Source organism: Bombyx mandarina, chromosome 15 (genome assembly GCF_030267445.1).
Source record: "Bombyx mandarina strain Sakado chromosome 15, ASM3026744v2".
NCBI classification, from domain to species: domain Eukaryota; kingdom Metazoa; phylum Arthropoda; class Insecta; order Lepidoptera; family Bombycidae; genus Bombyx; species Bombyx mandarina.
Window position 1 is genome coordinate 7520603 of NC_143221.1, and position 21096 is coordinate 7541698.

General features: G+C 36.3%; 1 protein-coding gene across 1 annotated transcript in view; it reads right to left on the reverse strand.

Moving 5' to 3' along the window:
• Positions 1-21096, reverse strand: part of tyn (trynity) — a 74583-nt gene that overhangs the window by 46349 nt on the left and 7138 nt on the right. Inside the window, exon 2 of the mRNA XM_028169590.2 lies at positions 9767-9812. The gene's annotated coding sequence lies outside the window, so the exon portion shown is untranslated. The remainder of the gene's footprint in view (positions 1-9766; positions 9813-21096) is intronic.

Genomic DNA, 21096 nt, shown 5'->3' on the forward strand with positions numbered 1-21096 from the left:
TATTTCTGCCGTGAAGCAGTAATGCGTTTCGGGTTGAAGGGTGGGACAGCCGTTGTAACTATACTGAGATCTTAGAACTTATATCTCAAGGTGGGTGGCGCATTTACGTTGTAGATGTCCATGGGCTCCAGTAACCACTTAACACCAGGTGGGCTGTGAGTTCGGTCCACCCACCTAAGCAATAAAAAAAAAACAACAACAATACTACAAACCACAATCGTAGTTCAACAGTTTTTATAATTGTAGGGTCACACACACACACACGCCTAACACCGTACGTGGCGTGTTACCTAGCTACGTAATGCAAGGTGTCATCTTCACCATTCCACGCTTGTGGGCAAAGGATATTGGGACGACAGTCCAGTTGTAACGGTCATACAGCGAACACAGTTCCGCTTAGATAGCTATAATAAAACTGTATGTCTCTCTCTCTCTCTCTCTTCCCAGCTATTTATCCCACATGGTGGTGGGGTCAACTTTCCTGACTTTACTCCTCCACTTCGCTCTGTCTTCGACATCCTCGTCAGCAACATTGCATTCTCTCTTGTCCTTCAGCACTACGTCCCTCCACCTTGTCTTGGGTCTGCTTCTAGGTCTCCGACCGGGGAGGTCGAGCAGTAGCGCCAAATTTCCGACGTAGTCAGGTGGCTTCCTTTTCACGTGACCATACCATCTCAGCCTACTCTCCTGCATCTTGCCGGCGATGTCCCGTACACCTAGACTTCCACGCACGTACTCGTTGCGGATTTTATCGAGCCTAGTCACGCCGCACATCCACCTCAGCATTTTCATTTCAGCAACTTAATATATAATCAATTAATAATAATTAAACTTAATAATAAAACTGTATGTACCTATTGTCTTTTCCGTAAATATACAAGTGTGTGAGACACAACATTAGACTGTGTTCTAATTAAAGTTCCACTACAAAACGTTTAGCGCACGAGAATCCACGCGTAGTGACGAGTTCAAGTGTTGTAGCATAATGGTGGTAACAGTTATATCACGATGCGCATGCGCACTCGCCGCACTATGTGCCCACAAATTGCCCAATTTAACGGTTAACTCAGATTCACGTAAATCTCAAAAAAATTTATATAGTCTCGAACCACGCGAACGATATATGCTCCTACGACTATAGCAAGCAGCACTTAAGCAATTTGATTGAACTGTTACTTGTAGGTAACAACATTTGTTGAGTAATTTGGTGTCATTATTCTTTGCTAGTTGAGAATAATTGAACGAACAATCGCTATAATAAAATATTATAGAGAATAAAAATAAATTAATGTAATAATATTACATACATACATCGAAAACGTAAAAACTGAATTTCTTTTGGAGACCATTTATTTTTATTTTCTCAATATAATCAAAGGGTTCCATTTTTTTATATTAAAGTCGAACAATGACAAATTTAAAAATATTTCACTAGTATTTCACCTTCCGATAATAATCTTTGAGTAATTTAATAATAAATTATATAAATTATATAATACTTTGTATTGTGAAAGATGCTATTTCTATCATGTTAGAAAACTGAGCATTCAGAGTCAATTATTTTGCTGACCGAAAATAACTCCATCTTAAACTACAGATTCTAATCCATTCTTTAAAACCCACAATATAATTGCGTGCTCTATAAAAGAAACGCAAATTACGCTCAGATAATTGTACCAGCTCGAAATTATTTATAATTATGAAGTAATCAAGCGGGATGGGCTTTAATGGATTTTTCATCAACAATAGGATTGGATTCCCATTCCCATACTGCACTATAGAATTAACGGATACTTCACACAATTACAGCACGTATATATACTTATACAAACAATTATCATATATAAAATGACGTTTTGTAACCAAAACCATTATAAATTCAATCATGAATATTAGATATTTCGCAGCGAAAGAAATTGTTTGAAAACACTCAGATTGTCAATCAACACATTATTCGTTAATTTTAAAGTTCTAGGACGCCAATTTTTTGACGACCCGGGAGATAGCTCTAAAAATAACTTTACCAACCTAATTTTGTTAACGCATCATATACCTACTCAGTTATTAAAAGTCTTTGAAATACAAAAATCATTTACTTAGATCGTAAAATTCATAATCCTAATCACCAACGATTGCGCTCAACCTATTAACGACATTTATTACAATCCACCAATTTAAACAGTTAATTCTTTATCATAAATTCTGAAGTACTATTATAAATAATTACATTCGATCGAGCATGATGCCGTAAAAGCTCACAATACTAATACGTCCAGTCATAGAATAATTAAATAGAAAGTGGCATTTGACCTAATGCGGGTTTTTGTCAAATCATTCTCTTAATGAGTGCTCTAGTCCAATGAAATGCGACTCTATAAACTCCGAAACAAGAAGTGTCTGCCAATGGTTTTGAGCTGTCATGCTCATGCTGCGGTTAAATATAATTTTATTATTTCCGTAGCGTCACGACGCTTATTACGGCATTTTCACGATTTTAATCCAGTTTCTTTAGCACGGGAAGTATTTTGCTTGAAAACAGGCAAGAAATTAAAATTATTAATCGCGTCTAAAACACACGTTTCCTAATTCCTAGGTTTAAATAGATTTATTCAAACGCTATTAATAAATAGTAGTTTTGAGAAACTGATGCATAGAATGCTATACCTTACTTTTCAGTCTTTCTCTGTTCTTATCTCTAATCGATCTCTTTACTAAATTGTTCGTATTTAATAATATGTTCGAGGGGTGTGGTCAGCAAAGCTATTCGTTAGTGGCACTGTCCATAACTTAAAAATAATATCTTCGGAATTAATATCATTACTATCTCTTAGAGACTACCCTCCGTTTCTCCATTTCTGGTTAATATTATATGTAATATACTGTATAACTACCAAAACATTAAAAGTGTTTTAAAATTATGCGATTGATATTTCTGAGTGAAAATTTCCCGCTAATGTGGTAGGTAGTAAATAACAAACTACAAGTTCTTATTACCCTCTGTTGGGGGGCTGTAGGGTTCGAATCAAATTCCTTCATTTGCATTGGTCTTGGGCTATAAATATGTAAAGATAAAAATCACAACTTGTTTCCCAACGAAAACACTGACATATCTGTAGAAAATTACGAAGAAAACGAATAAAACATTGCAAGTATAACCGTAACTGTTTCTAAACAGATCAACGACTCGTGAATTCTAAATCTCCGTACGTCATAAAAAAAACAACACAATCAAAACACTTCGCTTCCCCAATCTAATAACTTCATTAATATGAGAACAATAATTTGAAATACAGAATCGTGACTCGTGTGTTCGAGATGTTGAAAAGGTCAGTTTTAGATTAAGATACATAGATGTGAGACCACAGAACGATATGAGGCGAAGTCACGGTTTCTTTGATGTCGGCGCCGGGTCAAAAAGCACGTGCCGCTTTCAGATAAACTTCTAAATAAATAAAAAAACGAACTCTTCCATCGCATCTGAACTACAAAAACGTATCTCTAGGGGCATTCGTGTATTTGCGATGTCAAATTGACTATCGAACGAGATTAAATTTCAAAAGTTTCATTCCTCTTTAGTTTTGAATACTGAATTCATTGCAAACAGGATTTTATTTTACTTACGAGCAATCCTATGTCTCACATAAACACGGCTCCATACTGTAAGTCACGTGTACTAAATAACAACAACCTACAGAATGTGAACAGAGTATAAAGCAAGCTGGATCGTCCGCGAGGCACCTTCTTGTCATAAGTAACTGTCACGTAATAGCTGCCATAAGCTTATAGGAGACAAACTATTACTAGTAATGAACGTATTCTGTGCCCAGAATGGGTAGCTGCCACCTTCCTGTCTTGATACAATCATTCATATGAATTTTAATTTAACAACAACGCGTACACCGCTGCGGCTCACTTCAAAACCATTTTAGTGTATTGTATACGTAATGCTTGGGCAAATTATGGCATTCCCACTACTACGTCTATAAACTCTAGCAGGCACCCATATTTTTTTTAAGTGGGTAATTTATTACTGGTGACCCGGAAGCCTTGCCAGTTTCACCGGGACAGGCAAGCGAGCACGGAGGGTACCTCTATGCTCATTAAATAAAAGTCTCGAACAATATGAGTCCACTGACATTGTTAGCGTTCAATTTAAAATGCTTGTGTGCGTTACGGCAGAAATAGACCTTAGGGTTACGAATTAGGGAGTGTGAATATAAAATTTGCAATACCCGCATATACTTTGCATACGATTTCGACATTCCTAGGATAGACTAAACGCAACAGGAATGAGTATAGTACACGATTAGGTACGTTACTTGAACATCACAGTTGGCAGTCCTAGTGGCACGTCACAATGGGCCGAACTTGACCGAGCACGCTAACGGTATTCGGCCGCGCGCCGAGACTCTAGACAATACGTGTGAGCGAGCCGACAGGTTGCTCGGCTGACCCAATTATCTAACTGCAACTGGGCCATCTGTTTTCGAATGCGTGTGAATTTTTACGTACGTACTTTCACGCATGTATTCGCGCGGTTGCGGTTTTGTGATTCGTTAAAGTGATCATTCGCATGGTCCGCCCGTTTGTGTATCCGTATGACTAATGTTTCCGCTCTCGGTCTGTTTTTATTTTGAGAATTTACAATAGCTGTGTGGTATATGTTTTTTTTTTCGCATTACATTTTCATTTCTTGCCAGCTACTGAAGGTCTACGCATCATTAAAATTGTCGTATTTTTATAGTATATTTTAATATTATTTTTTTACTATTGAAGAATAGCTGGCGGCCGCTGAGAGATCTTTCTAGATTCACCAGAACAGGTGGGCAAGTACAAACTCAGCCAATATATTGAATTGGACGTATAGACGTTTTGATAACTACACATCCGGAGACAGTTTTTCTGTATGGTTATTCAGAGATCTATAAGTTAAACTGATATCAAAGTCTCAATTGAATTGAAATAATGAAGTTGTGAAGGATTTTTTTTTTATTGCTTATATGGGTGGACGAGTTCACAGCTCACCTGGTGTTAAGTGGTTACTGGAGCCCATAGACATCTACATCGTAAATGCGCCACCCACCTTGAGATGTAAGTTCTAAGGTATAATTCAGTATAATTACAACGGCTGCCCCACCCTTCAAACCGAAACGCATTACTGCTTCACGGCAGAAATAGGCAGGGCAGTGGTACCCACCCGCGCGGACTCACAAGAGGTCCTACTACCGGTAATTACGCAAATTATAATTTTGCGTGTTTCATTTTTATTACACGATGTTATTCCTTCACCATGGAAGTCAATCGTGAACATTGTTGAGTACGTATTTCATTAGAAAAATTGGTACCCGCCTGAGATTCGAACATCGGTGCATCGCTCAACGCGAATGCATCGGACGTCTTATCCGTTAGGCCACGACGACTTCAATATTTGTAAAATAAAATAAAAAAGACGAAACGCTCGTGTTATATTAAATTAAATTGATCAAGTTTATTCTACAACATCCATTAAATTCAATTAGAAGTTTAACAATTAAAAACTTTCAAAATAAATCTCAATTACTAATTCGTAATCAAAATTAGTGACCCACATTCTTTGATCAATCAATTGTGAGAAAGTTAACGTAATATGCCAAATTGATCTATCGAATATTGAATTAAAACTTTCAACGACGTACATCTTCATCGACATTTTAATGACTTTATTTCGAACGAAGATTTAATTATCGAAAACAAAAAGATAAGTGGGTACTTATCTCTATTTCTTTCTTTAATTGGTTTTCGATTCCTTGAACAGACTTTTTGCGTGTTTGCACCTGTCTTTACGCAATATTCTCCACAATACCTATATAAATGAGGTTATGAGCGACGTTTCACTGATGTGTGAAATAAAGATCGAAAAAATATAGATCAATTTTAAGCGTGCAAGAAACCGTGACCTCACACGTCTTTGCTTAAAAGAAAAAAAAACAATTTGAATGAAGAGAAGAGACGTTACGTTAAAAAAAAAAAACTAAAAAAAAATATTATAAAAATCAGAACGAATTCCGTTTCATTTTGTCGTAGGCACTATGTTTTATTATTCTAAAACTGACATTACATTTTAAATACGCCCAGCGATGGCGTTCGCTTGCGGCCTGCAGGTAATAAAGTCACGAAGTACATAGCAGGCGCCACAAACTGGCTAGTCTAGTCGCGAAATGAACGATCTACGCCGGGATGCTGTACATAGAGAAAACCTATATTATGTTGAGTGGAAAGCCGGTCAATGCCGCCTATGCAGGAAGCTACTGCGGTTTCGTATAACATTCCAATGCGCTTGTAACATTTACTTAAGCTTAATATTTTACTTGGGTCGTGAACTGGTTTCGAAGTGGGCACCGTATGTGTGAAGACGTATTGAAATGATTTGAATGTGTCGAAGTAAAACAGTCGCATAAATAGCCTCTAAAAGCTAACTATAGGGGCTAAGAATATGCATTTTCTGGGTTTCGTTATTCTTTTACGATTTTAATCCGTGAAGATCGGTCGTGGTGTGAAGTAAAAGTATTTACTAAAAAAAACAGGTATTTTCTGTGGGAATTTAGAACTAACACGGTACCTTACTCGATACCAGTCTCTAACACGTTTAACTATAAATGGTTAACGTCAATTCGGATATGCGTAATATATTTCTATCCTATTTTAACAGATACGACTTAACAGGCGAATTTCTATAGAAGACTCTCGAACTAGCAAAGGATCGCTTCGTTTATTTATTAAAGTTGCAACAATGCTTACACTAAATAAAATTACGGTTTGATTTAGGCTATTATATTAAATTAAATTAAGTCAATATTTTATTAAAATTCTCGCATCGCATTAATATTGTTAAATGTTTAAAAAAAAACAAAAAAATCCATTCGCGGTCTCATACAAATTAGAAAGTTCAAGTAAAAGTTTCGAGTCGTTTACATCAGTAGAGAATTTTACAAACAAAACGACCGTTGCGAATCTGAAATGTCCGCGGCACCTGTTCGCACCTAAATCTACTTTTTGTCGTACGTTTCCGTGAATACACACATAAAAATAGTATCTCTTTTTTTATTGACTTTTCTGCGTCTTTTAAATGTCAACTAACTCACGACTCGACGTTTTTCGTTCGATTACATTGTATTTAGTGATTTAGCTCAACGCTCGTCATAAGCAGCGTTTTTTTTTTCTAATGTCTCAACTAAAAAGTTAAAACAATTACATTAAACGTGCTTTTGGAATGTGCATCTTAATTTTAAAAGAGGCGTAAAAAAATCCTTCTTAAACGAAATCTTGCTAGCGATTCCTAACATGACAAAAAAACAGAACATCATGTTTATTAATATTTTTCCGCAACATTTCGTGTAGCGCGGCTAAAAATTTGCGCAAGGTCAACGGCCTCGTGTAACGCGAGGGCGCCTAGCTTCGCTTTAGATTGCCGTTTTTGTATTGCAAAAACGATATTATATATGTGTAATATGGTATAGTATAACTTAGCTAATGAATGTAGTTTTTCGCAATTTATCCAGTTTCGGCGTCAGATACGAAGCCCTGAATTAAAAAAATAGATATATTTATTGATCACTAGCTGACCCGGCATCAATCGATAAATAAAAGACCTAAACTTTTGTATAAAATAAACTTAAAACAAACAAAAGGAATCCATCCGACGGGGGACACATCAAAGGGAAACAAAATTGTTATTTTTATTTAATTCCGAGCATTTTCATATTTATCTACCTTTTAAACCTTCTCTGGACCTCCACAAATAGTTCAAGATCAAAATTAGCTAAATCGGTACAGCCGTTCTCGAGTTTTGGCGAGACTAACGAACAGTAATTTATTTTTATATATAAAGATATATAGATTATTATATTTTATTTAATGACATAAATTTACGTCAAGACAATCCCGATATTACAATCTAACACACGAGACCTAAGCTAGTGCGTGCATTCATCCTGGAAGATACCGTCAGAATGTCAATTGCAAGAGATATACAAGAACGACCGTTAAAGTAATGCAATAAGGAAGTTCAACTTAACTAATGGACTAGCCTATACTGGCGATGGCTGTTAACAATATCTTCTTTGCCATATTAATGTCCGGTCCATTACTTATCTAAGTACTTACTGGGTCGGTGTAAATAATTAAAGGGGATTTTTAGTATGCCGATAACCTTGTACTGACCTATAAACTGATTGTACTAACAAACTGTACATAACAATGTAGCTAATAGAAGCGTCTTTATCGCGGTACTTGAATACGGTTTTCCACCTATTAATTGCATTGGTCATTTTTTACCGAATAACAAGAGAAATCTAAAAGCAAATACACACATCATATTTTTTTATAAACAGGTTTGAAGAAGGAATGCTACTGGCGGAAGCTACACAGGAACCGCGAGTCTCACTCTAGGGAAACATTCATTACTGCCCCATGATTATTCTGAGAATCTCCAAATATGTTCTGATCACTATAAATATTCACTGACCTAGCCATTACTACGAATTGTTCAACGAAAACAAAATACATTCTCCATGCTAACAGCTTATTTGAATCGGCCATTTAAATTCCTCACAACTTAGTATTCGAATGCTCTCGTGAGTAAATGACGTTAGCAAACCATTTCATGGAGAATGTCCGTGAAAATAGCGCATAAAGATAAACTGTTTCGCTGGTCGCAAATCACCTACAATGCACCTGTCACTTCAGCGTACAAAATAAAGATATTTATGCAGAAAATATCGCGTTGAAAGCACTTATTCGACCGCAGACCGCGCTTGTTAATGTTAGAGGACTGATTCTTCATGCCTTTGCCTACAATGTTTCGAACTATATATGAATTATGAAAATAACAGATTCGTTCTGAAGGAACAAGAAAAAAACCTATTTACAAATACAAATTCTAAGATAAAAATCTATACTTATAATATTATAAAGCTGAAGAGTTTGTTTGTTTGAACGCGCTAATCTCAGGAACTACTAGTTCGATTGGAAAAATTATTTCAGATTTAGATAGCTAATTTATCGAGGAAGGCTATAGGCTATATAACATCACGCTAAGACCAACACAAGCGGAGCACCAATAAAGAATGTTTCAAAATCGGGTTATGCTAAAGTAACTATTCTACGCAGACGAAGTCGCGGGCAAAAGCTAGTATATAATATTTTAAAGCGTGGCAGCTTATTCGTCTGTTTGTGCCTTAAATCATTTGTTTTGTTTAAGCGACACTACGTCGGTAATGCTCGACAGCAAAAACTACAATCTCAACCAGTTCACGGCTTTCCCACGTATTGGAAATAAGCTGACTATTCTTATGTGCTTGTCAGAGCAATGTACACTGTTACTTCCATATAAATTGATATCGTTTTTATAACAACAACACATTACTAAGGAGCATCTTTTTAATACGCACATAAACGCTTTCGGAACCTTTTTTTTATTGCTTAAATGGGTAGACGAGCTCACAGCCCACCTGGTGTTAAGTGGTAGCTGGAGCCCATAGACATCTACCACGGAAATGCGCCACCCACCTTGAGATATAAGTTCTAAGGTCTCAGTACAGTTACAACGTCTGCCCCACCCTTCAAACCGAAACGCATTACTGCTTCACGGCAGAAATAGGCAGGGTGGTGGTACCTACCCGTGCGGACTCACAAGAGGTCCTAGCACCAGTAATAAAACCTATTTACTATATGACTATTTAATGCTTAATTAATAAATTCAAAAGGGAAAATAAAGCATGATTCTTACCGAAGAGACACAGGATTTATCTCACAAGTCACTCAGGAACCAAACCCTGCAACAAAGGAAAAGAAAAAAATTAACTTCACGAAACTGAAATTTGTGCATAGAATTCGTCTCGACAGCTGTAGTAATGATTAGGTACAAGAGGAAAGTGACGAGTCAATGAATTGTCAAAAAATGTAATACGAACCGTTATGTGTAAATAATAAACTAGAGGTCCCGCAGTAGTCGAAATTCGACTATAATTAATTGAAATTGTAAGTTTGTACACTATTATGATTGTATTTTATACTTCTATAATCACAAATTTCACCAAGACTACACTATAAAAATATTAACAAAGACAAACAATATTTAATCTCAATTTGACAACAGACCTCAAGAACAAAAGTTTGACAATAAATAGTATGCATGCGTGTGTGCGTCAAATACATGGTATGTAGTGTGTGTAATGTTTTCTTTATTGATTTAATGTATCTTATATGCATTATTTAAAAAAATATGAGCATTATGCACTTTTTCTCTATATTCTGTATAAGTGTGGAAAATTTCATACTCCTCCGTCCGCGCAATTTTCGTAAAAAGGGATACAAAGTTTTTGCTTCACGTATTAATTAATATATAGATATAGATGTATGTATGTAGCGTAAAACGTTCGACAACACGGCGTAAGTGTTAAAAGCGACACCACTTTCTTTGATCTAAATTGAGCTGTCAAATCGGAATGTGTATCATGCTGAATATGGAGATTAACAAATCGTCCGTAAACATACTTATTAGTACATTAATATTCACTAGTGGCCCCGCAGTAGTCGAAATTGTTTTTTATTTTTTTTTTATTGCTTAGATGTGTGGACGAGCTCATAGCCCACCTGGTGTTAAGTGGTTACTGGAGCCCATAGACATCTACAACGTAAATGCGCCACACACCTTGAAATATAGTTCTAAGGTCTCAGTAAATTCGACAATTATAAGCTTAAACATTATTATGGTTCTATTGTCAAACACTATTATAATTCGATAATAATATAATGACAGTATTCGCCAAAACTGCACTATAGATCAATAATATTAAAGACAAACAATATTAATGTATTTTCAATTCGACCACAGACTGTAAACAATAACAAAAGTTTTCCAATTTGACAGTAAACAAAGAGTTAATTTTTATGTATGCGTTGTGTCAAATACATGGTAGTGTGTGTAATATTTTCTTTATTGATTTAAAGTATCTTTTATGGATTATTTTTAAAAAATATTAGCATTGTGCACTCCTTCTCTATATTCTCTATAAGTGTGAGATATTTCGTACTCCTCCGTCCGCGCAATATTCGTAAAAAGGGGTACAAAGTTTTTGCTTCACGTATTAATATATAGATGACGCGAACTGTGCGTACTCGTGTCGAATCTACCGGATAATGTGCAGTCATTAATCTGATGCAAAAACCGATCGTCACAATAAACGGGCGCCGTATTCGCATCATTACGCGATATTCGCTCGTATTCATCTTCACATACGACAACCGGAGGCCGGTTGAGAACGACACGCAAAATTTAACACTCCATTAATTACGCGTTAGTGAAAACGAGTTAATTAATTCAGTATTTGCTTTTTTTATTCGTATTAAAAACTCGATCAAGAATCGGTGTTAATGAATTCAAATATTAGTGTTGTTATTATTCATCATTCACCTAATTGTTACTGATACGTAACATAGCTGTTTTATTGCAAAGAAACGGTTGTCGGCTTTATGAGTATTTAGAATACGTGATAAGTATTTAAACAGGTTTCGATGTTTAAAAGAGTCAATCGACTTTTGTATAATCAAATTCGTGTAATGTACTTTGCTAATTTATGGCATCGTAAAATTTGATTTAGCATTTCCTAAATATTTTGATGCGACACAATACTAATACTAAGCCAAACGCTTATAACGGAACATTAATTAATACAATTCGTGACTACTAGGGTCCTATACTCAATTTTGTTTCAATTATTTCGGTGTATATACGGTATATATATATAAAGTATAGAATATTCTATACTTTTCCAAACACTAAATGCTTTCATTCAACAATGAATAATTTCCGTTTATTTAATATGTGTTTTACGTCAAACTCGTTTCATGCCTTTATAAACAACACAAAGCAGGAGACAAGACTCGGACTAACCAGCTAGAGTTCAGAATAAATCACAACACGACATCAGAATCTTTACTCTTTGTACAGATCTTAATAAACATAGACCTGGCAACAACATCGCCGTTGGCGATCGTGCGCAGCAAATGCGTGAGAAAAAAAAAATCGCACTGAAATTGTTTCTATCGCTTCGGTTCTGTCGGTTCCCCTTTATCCGCGCAGCTGATCGCACTAGACAATGTGGGTGCAGATGGCACCGGGGAGGGAGGGGGGTGCTAGTGGGGGCGGGGGTGCAAGCGCTTGACCGCGCTGGGCGCAATGACCTTGCGTCTGCATTCCTCCCGCTCTTTCGAAGACTCCCGCGGCTATCCAGGCTCTCCCGACACGACGTCTCCGCTCAGTTTAACTACCCATTACACAAATATCAACAAATATGTCTGACATAGTTCAGAATGAACAGAACTATTATAATAAATAATGCCTGTCTCATTCTCTAATAAAACATCACTAGAATACACGTGTTGTTTGTGCTTGGAATGTAATTGCTCAAAGTGTACGTATTCAGAGTCCGTGAGTGCAATGTTTGATGTAAACTTATATTAAAGTGTTTGCGTACAATAGTGCATTAAGGGAAGTAGGTTAACAACCTTTGAGAAGACATGGAAGACACGTACGGCACCAACAGGCTGAACAAACAAGGAAACTATTGGCTGATACGTGCCGTATCAATACCAAACTATGGCATAGAAACTAGGTATCGAATAGTTTGATCAATTTTTAAATAAATATGAACGAATTGAAATCGAAAAGTACTTAATCTACACTAAGCCTTTAACTAAAAAACTAATTTAATCAATTGTCGTACTTAGGCAACAATTACATTGGCTTCGCAATGCTATACTAAGGTAAAGGAGTCACGGTGAATCAGCACCTAATCGGCAAATAACGGTTCCCGAGGTAAATAGTCGGAAAACCACGAGCCGACCTCATAAAAACCGTTGGTAGTGACTCAAAATCGGTATTAAGCCCACGCCGATGGACAAAATATCCACAAACCGGAACATAAACACACATAATGAGTTCGTACCTTCTGCGTTTCGCGTTCACATTCAAATCTATAAAAGGCAGACTTAGTAATGTTTCTTTATTGTCCTATTTTCATTTTCCTTACTCGGCAGTTCGAAATTGTATTAGAAAGTTAAAATAAACACTATTCTCTGAAAATCTACAAAAATAACAAATTAATTATTTCAACCTTACTCTGAAATAATTCAGTTTTATAACTGCTAAGATACTTCTCAACATCCATGGTATTTTTTTCTTTTAATAGCATCGGCCTCCTAATTATTAAAACTAAAAAAAGATTATAAATACAGCACCGGAGACTATAAATAGGGTACACTTGTAAACGGATTATTAATAATATACACATAATAATATACATAATAGTATACACAGTTCATTCGTATTGAAAGACATAAATTAAACAACCTCAATAGGGCGTATTAGAAAGCATTTGGTATTCATTAAAAATTGAATGCAATGATGAATTCAATAAGTAATAAATACGAAACACGACGTATATGGACATTGGTGAATTGTTCGCGAAACACACCAGCGTGTATAGTGTTTTCAATACTTTAATGGGACTTTATCTTTATGGAGACAGCAGAATCCCATCAACCATAAAAATTAATGCACTAACACGATCGATAAGACATAATAGACATCGTATTTTTTCAACAGAATCGAATGACGCGAACACCTGACCCACTGATATATTGTTTCCTTTTAGAAACATAAGCGCGTATTAATTTTTTTTACTAATTACTGTATTTCGGGTGAAAAAAGAAAATTAATAATCTCCAATTAGTTTTAGGAGACAAATTATATGTATAGAAGAAGTTTACGCGTCAGATGTTATTAAATATAGTTCGTTTAACTTTTTTATTATGCATAGACAATAGTGTGCACAGCTTATATGGCGTTACGTGACTATGAAAGACCAAAGACACCACCAATGTTAGTGCCTGCCTAGAAACATGACTTTTAACTGAATAGCATTAAAATAATAGCTTATCTATGGTCACTAAATAGCCCATATTAAAAAAAATTGTGAATCTATCCAATTTGTATCTTCACAGCAACTATCACCAAATAAATAGGTGCGACCGAAAGTGTAATTCTAATCGTTTTACTGTCGTTTTATGAAATGCTTTTTTAGGTCACGCTTCTACATCTCGATAATAAATACAGAAAAGTGAGTCATCGCAACCGCAAGCAAGACATATACCTACATAAACCATCTTTCCTTTTTAACATGTAAAAGTGATGACGTTTTAAAAATACAAAGAAGAACCGGTCCGTGTTACTTAGATTACGAGTCACATATAATTGTTAGATTTGTTTTTCTATCGTGAATAATGTAGTAAAGTTTGAAGTCGTAACGGCAAACACCTATTCTAAAGTTAAAAAAAAATGTTTGCTTAACACTTTTTCTGTGCACGAATAGATTAAGTCTCGGCTCATCTGGTATTAAGGGATTTTCCCGAAAGGACATCACAACATGAATGCCGCTATGAGCCTTGAAACATAAGGTCAAGGTTTCAATTGTATCGCATAAAATCTCTGGCACCCCTCCCACCAAAATGTTTCGCGGCAGATATGCGCATGCCAAGCTATAACACAAAATGGAAGCCTCAATTGCAACATCCAATGTGTTATCATTCATAGTGAATGTCTCACGCCCAACGTTTGCCCTAAAACCAACAAAAACATAAAATATTAATAGTCTACCGTTACTTCACGATCTTGACGTAATTTCCTCCGGTAATTAAAAGCCGCTGTGATTGTGTCCGCTAACTGTATCGAGTTCCCGCGCCCATTAATGCAGTTACATACATTCGTTTCTATGGCTTATGCTAATCTGTGGGAATGTTTTAGAACCGAGCGTGCCCGTGTACAGAGGTAGCAGCGCAATTACGAACAATCCGATAGAAAAAATGTTGAGGTTTCAATTCTTTTATCGGTAATAGAGTACACAATAGTTAGCCGTGTAAATATCAGTTGCTCTGTTCTATTATACATCTCACTGTCGTGTAATTGTATGTGAAATTACTTACATAATATTTTTTCGATTTAGCTTTTAAAAGTAAACAAAGTTATTTGTAAAATAAAAATTAGTTATTGCCTATACATTTAAATTGAAATACAGTTCAGATTAAATAATATTAACGTATAACGCACCCTTAAATAGAAATCAAGGGTTGGTTAAAAAAAAGCTGAAGTAATTATATTGTTTATTTAAGAATACTACCATAGCAACGCTATGTGAATGCTTTGAAAAATGTTATTGAATATCGACGAATTTAACCTTAAAAATTTTTTGGGAAACTCTTACTATAAATTATTATTATCCTCCTATAAATTAATTTAAGAGAATCCATAAAAAATAAAAGTTTTATTCAATTCGAACGGCTAGAATAAAAATATCCTCTACTCGGATAAAAACAATTAAGGACGTCAATAAGCCTTAGAGGCCATCTTGTGCAATTAATATTCAGCTCAGAAATCTTCTAATTTTAAACATATTCATCTTTCACGAATTCAATTGCATCTTTCTTTTTAGTATTAGAGGAAATTATTTTATTAACTCACACTGCCACATCACTATGAATTGTATCAACTAAAATGGCAGAAAAATGTCAGTGTATTATCGAAATAATAATTTACGATAATGATCACGTAGATTGTTCGACATAATCTTAGATTCTATTCAACCTCACATGGGAGCAGGCCCGTTATCATTTCTCCAAACAAAACAGGATCTCCAATATGCCATTATACTGAATTTGAATCTTTTAATTACATTTTACACAGATATCCAAAAATGCTTTATATTGGGTTAGCAAATTTCTGTGACGTATTTAACGAAAAAATTGAAACTTTGTTTTTGAAGAATAACGATGAAAAATAAACATAATAATACATTATACATATAATGTTTTTAATTGTTGAGTTTTGTAACTTTGTATTTTCTTCAAGAGTCGTGGATATAATCAATACCGTAAAATTAGTTAATTTCAATTTTTTATATACATATACAGAGATGAGTACCGCTAAAAATATCAACTTTTATGTTTATGTAATTTTCACAGGAATTGGGAAAAAAAACTGAAACATTTACAGAGCAAAACTTATATTCTTCAATAGCAAACATTAGCAATCCTGATAATTATATTTTTCATAGCGTAAATAAATTGATAAACTTACGGCCGACCTGGAAGTAAATGGTTACCGGAGACCATAAACCTCACAACTTGATACGTGAGGTCTGTACGGTCCTTCAAGTCGGAACGCATAATTTATTTGCGGTAGAATCGTAGCAAACACTCTTGCAGGTATTCTTATGCTCTAAACACCAGTAAATGCTAGTCTATACGACAACAACTACGCTACTATATTATTTCCATAATAGTATTAATGTTATTATTATGTAGTGAGCGTAAATTGCTGAATTATGAATACTGTTAGCATAAACGGCTGTAATGTACATCGAATGCGCACGTTGATGTCTTTAATACCGATAAAAATGCCTTGTTCGTAGCAAATTGCGTAGCGCATGTACGTACATGATTATTAAATTGATTATGTTTTTATAATAACTTAATTTTTGGAACGAAGTTCCTTATAGGACGATGCGGAGGGGTGCCCTAACCGGGAAAAACGTCCGTAACGTAAGAATTTCGCAAAAGTGTAAATCTTAGATTAGCTTAGATTCTCTCTCTTTAATCGGTCCCTCATTGCTGAGGATCGTGACTCCGTTTGATTCCGTCAACTAGCTGTCTCTATCGATCCCGTTCTGTAGCTTGGGGGAGTGCATCCCTGACAGGTATTTTTGCTTCCTCTGCTATTTGATCCGACCATCATTTGGGACCTCTACCCCTAGGCCTTTTTACCTCGATTTTACCGGTCACCACAAGGTGTTCCACATTACTGCTATCCCTGCGTGCAACATGACCAAAATACCACAATATTCTTTGTAGGCAGGTTGTGGATAGACGTTGAGTCTTTTCTATTTTTAACTGCTTGAGAATATAGATGTTGGTGCGGCGGGCTTAGATAGATAGATAATAATCCTATAATCTCTGTCTACCTGTCAATGCATCATAACAATTCGTCCAGTAATTACAGAGCTGTGCGCGAATAAATAAATAAAATGAACAAACAGGTTTATAATAGTCCTAAAAATACAAATTTTCCGGATTTTCCTGTTTAGTTCAACAGCAAAATTCTCATTGTGAAATAGGTATGAGATAAAAAAAAATAAGCAGTGTCATTTCATATGGTTTCTAGGATAGGGGTAATAATACCCGTGGTTCGATTGTTTTCAAACAATCAACGATCGCACCACGCGGCTTTGGCCCGGTCGTTGACAGCGTGAATATTGTCGTCTCATCCAATCTAGTCCTATTGTGTTTTAAAGCTACTGTAATGTTATGGTTATTGGAAACCAGCTCAATTATATAGGTACCACCGTCGATTCTATCCTTGAAACAAAACAAGCATTCGTTCTTTTAAAACAAAAACAACCGGTCGTATACTTTGTTCTACATCGTGTCCTGAACTTAAACCAACAATTTGTTTTCTATAAAATCGTTTTATCTAACCCTAAGCCTAAGGTACGGTCGAGAGCGGTGGGTTCGGCGACCTGAGCGCACGAAGTCTCCGCAATTATTATGTAATAAATAAGCGAAGTATCGAATCAGACCGCACGCCGAGACAAGGAACATTGATAGAAATCTCCGCGGCTTGCACCGGGGCATAGACTCGCGATTTATAAATCTAAAGCCTGATTCACAAAAGAAAGAATCAACAGCGCGGACGAGTGTAAGGATATAGTAAACAATTATGTTGAGAAAGCATTTATTTTCTTGCCGGTATTAAGTTTTGTCGTTGTTGCCTAAAGGATAAGACGTCCTGTGCATTTTTATCGAGCGATGCACCGGTGTTCGAATCCCGCAGGCGGGTACCGATTTTTCTAATGAAATACGTACTTAACAAATGTTCACGATTGATTTTCACGATGAAGGAACAACATCGTGTTATAAAAATCAAACCCGCAAAATTATAATTTGCGTAATTACTGGTGGTAGGACCTCTTGTGAGTCCGCACGGGTAGATACCACCGCTCTACCTATTTCTGCTCTGAAGCAATAATGCGTTTCGGTTTGAAGGGTGGGGCAGCCGTTGTAACTATACTGAGACCTTAGAACTTATATCTCAAGGTGGGTGGCGCATTTACGATGTAGATGTCTATGGGCTCCAGCTACCACTTAACACCAGGTGGGCTGTGAGCTCGTACAGCTAAGCAATAAAAAAAAAATTTATTGTCTTGCCAGTATTAAGTGGTTACCAGTGTATACTCCATAACACGATGTGAATGCCGCCAAACTGAAGACATGAGGTGTTAATCTCAACTGTATAGTACAATTTATTTGAACTTCGTACGCTAATTGCCCTAAACTGTTCACGTGATGATTAATGCACACATTAATTTTTTTGACCCAAAAATACAAACAGAACCTTCCTTCTGTGTATTTTAACAACATTTAGCTATCTATCAAAATACGAAAAACGTTCATCATTCATTATTCTATTCCCAGTAGCCTACATATCTTGATCGATCACTAAGCGTCTAATGGTTACGCTTCAACACTACACTAATAATATTTTGCTGATAGCCAACAGAGAATTCAACCTTAATAACTTGTAATACGGAAGTTTTTGAATGAAATACCACTGTCTCAATTATAGGAAGGCAATGTCGGCACGATTCCCAAGCGCCACGCCCGAGTGATTCTCGTCTAACGTCGTGTGAGCGTCACACTACTCCACTCTAAGAGAAACTTTTGAAAACAAATCATCAATGACATCCGAACCGACTCAATAGACACATGATCAGCACATAATTAATAACGACTTAAAGAGCGTTCGCTCTAAGCACTGAAATATTATCTGACGTATTTGTAAAGCCATTATTTCGATTTAATTCAAAAAGTTATGTTTTTGGTAGGAATTCGATCAACAATTCAATAGTTGAACAAGTTTTTTTTTTACTATAATAAACAGGGATCATTTCTTATCATCATTATCCTGCCCTTCTCCCAGCTACCTGGGGTCGGCGCAACATATTTTCTCCTTCCATACTCCTCTATCATATACCATTTCTTCGCTCACTCCCCTCTTACCCATATCGTCTTTCACGCAATCCATTCATTTTTTCTTAGTTCTACCTCTTCCTCTATATCCTTCCACATTCATAGTTAACATTTTCTTACCAACCTCATTTTCATTTCTGATCATAAAATCTATAAAGCTATAAAGCCGCTCAATGTATCTAGTAAAGGTGAAGTGAGATGAAAATAAGTTTCCAACAACACTAGTTTATGATGTTCTCAACTGCTACTCTATCATAAACGCAACAGCGAAGAACAAAACTGTGACGACGGATATCAAGTCTTACTGTCGATACTAATTTTTCCAGGTGTGACCCCCACAATGATACTCAAACTAAATTAATCAATTTTTGGAATTACTCGTCATTTTGTGAATTTCCATCGATGGACCATCTTGCACGGTTCTGTCGCGAATCAGTCAAGCGTTTTATTTTGGTTGGTGACACATCCGTCACACAATATAATTGAGAATCCCTCTGAAATCTCAAGATCAGACACCGCAGCTTTTGCGTTTTGTCACAAAAAAGGAAATATCACTTTCACTACGGGCATGCAAACTTTACAATATGCGCGCATACATACATACACAATAACCGAGCTGAAGCTCCGTCTTATGCACTTTCTCACTCATTTATCACGTGAGTAGGTCAAAACGGAAACGTGCGAAGACCGCGCATGCGCTTCGCCGGGGACACTGCATGCCGAATTCATTGCTGCTCATAATGCACCATGTTCCTCTGACTACGCGATCCGATCTGTCAGTGAAAGTAACATTCGTGGCTCGTACAGCTCTTTTCAAAGAAAACCCGTTACATTCCTAATACTTTGACTCAAGTAACTATACTTGAGACCTTAGAACTTATATCTCAAGGTGGGTGGCGCATTTACGTTGTAGATGTCTATGGGCTCCAGTAACCATTTAACACCAGGTGGGTTGTGAGCTCGTCCACACACGTAAGCAATAGATAAAAAAAGTAAATATGCTCCATGAATATGCCTCGAATTCAGAAACCGTGAGCATGAAAAAGCGCGTTTACAAAGGATATTCGGTGAGATACCTACATATTGGAATCCTTTTTATCAATGTATATGTACTGATGTACCAATTAGATCCACGAATCTTTAACAATTGGAAATCTTTAGCCGCGAACATAGGAATTGGGTCGCATTTTTTTAAATCTGCGAATAGTGAAAACGCGTGTGAATAAGAAGCTTTTACTGTATGCGCCTAGCACGTTTACAAACGACTTTCGTGATAAAGGTATTAATTACATTGTGTAATGATAATCGTACTGAATAAAATAATATGCGGAATATTTGTATTGGTGATGTTACCTGTCCATTTTTCCCTACCTATTCGCTGGAATCCTAAGAGGTTATTCCAGCTATGCCCGGATGGGTAGGTGAGCTCACGGGCTCAACCTGAGAGAATTTGCTAACACTAACCCTAGCAAGAGCAGTGCTTCGCAAAATCTACCACCGGATCGGAATCGCGACCCACTAAGAAGATCCGGTGAGAAAATCAGTGGACTATGTCCATAGGTCAGTTCACTCGTTGAACTTTCGGTGACCGGTGCTTGAGGATCCTAAAATCACCGAGAGCTAATCCGGGAGAACCAGTCCATACTCCTGCATCTTATCTATGTATTGCTGATGCGGAGCATTCGTGCGTTCCTGTTAGAGAGCGTTGGAGAGCCCATACAGAATGCAACTACGATTTCGACTTAATGTCTCAAGGTATTATTTGAACCAACCAAAGATACAAATCAACGTTCTGGAGATCAAACGGAGCCTGGAGATCAGTAATACAGGTCTTTGAACCTAGTACAGACTTCAGCTCTTTCAAAGGCTTACAAAATATATTATAAGCTTAATTTCCATTTGTATTTGTACTATACCTTTAAGAGATAAATAAATAAATTATTATAAATTACTATAAATTATAAACGTTCGACGTGG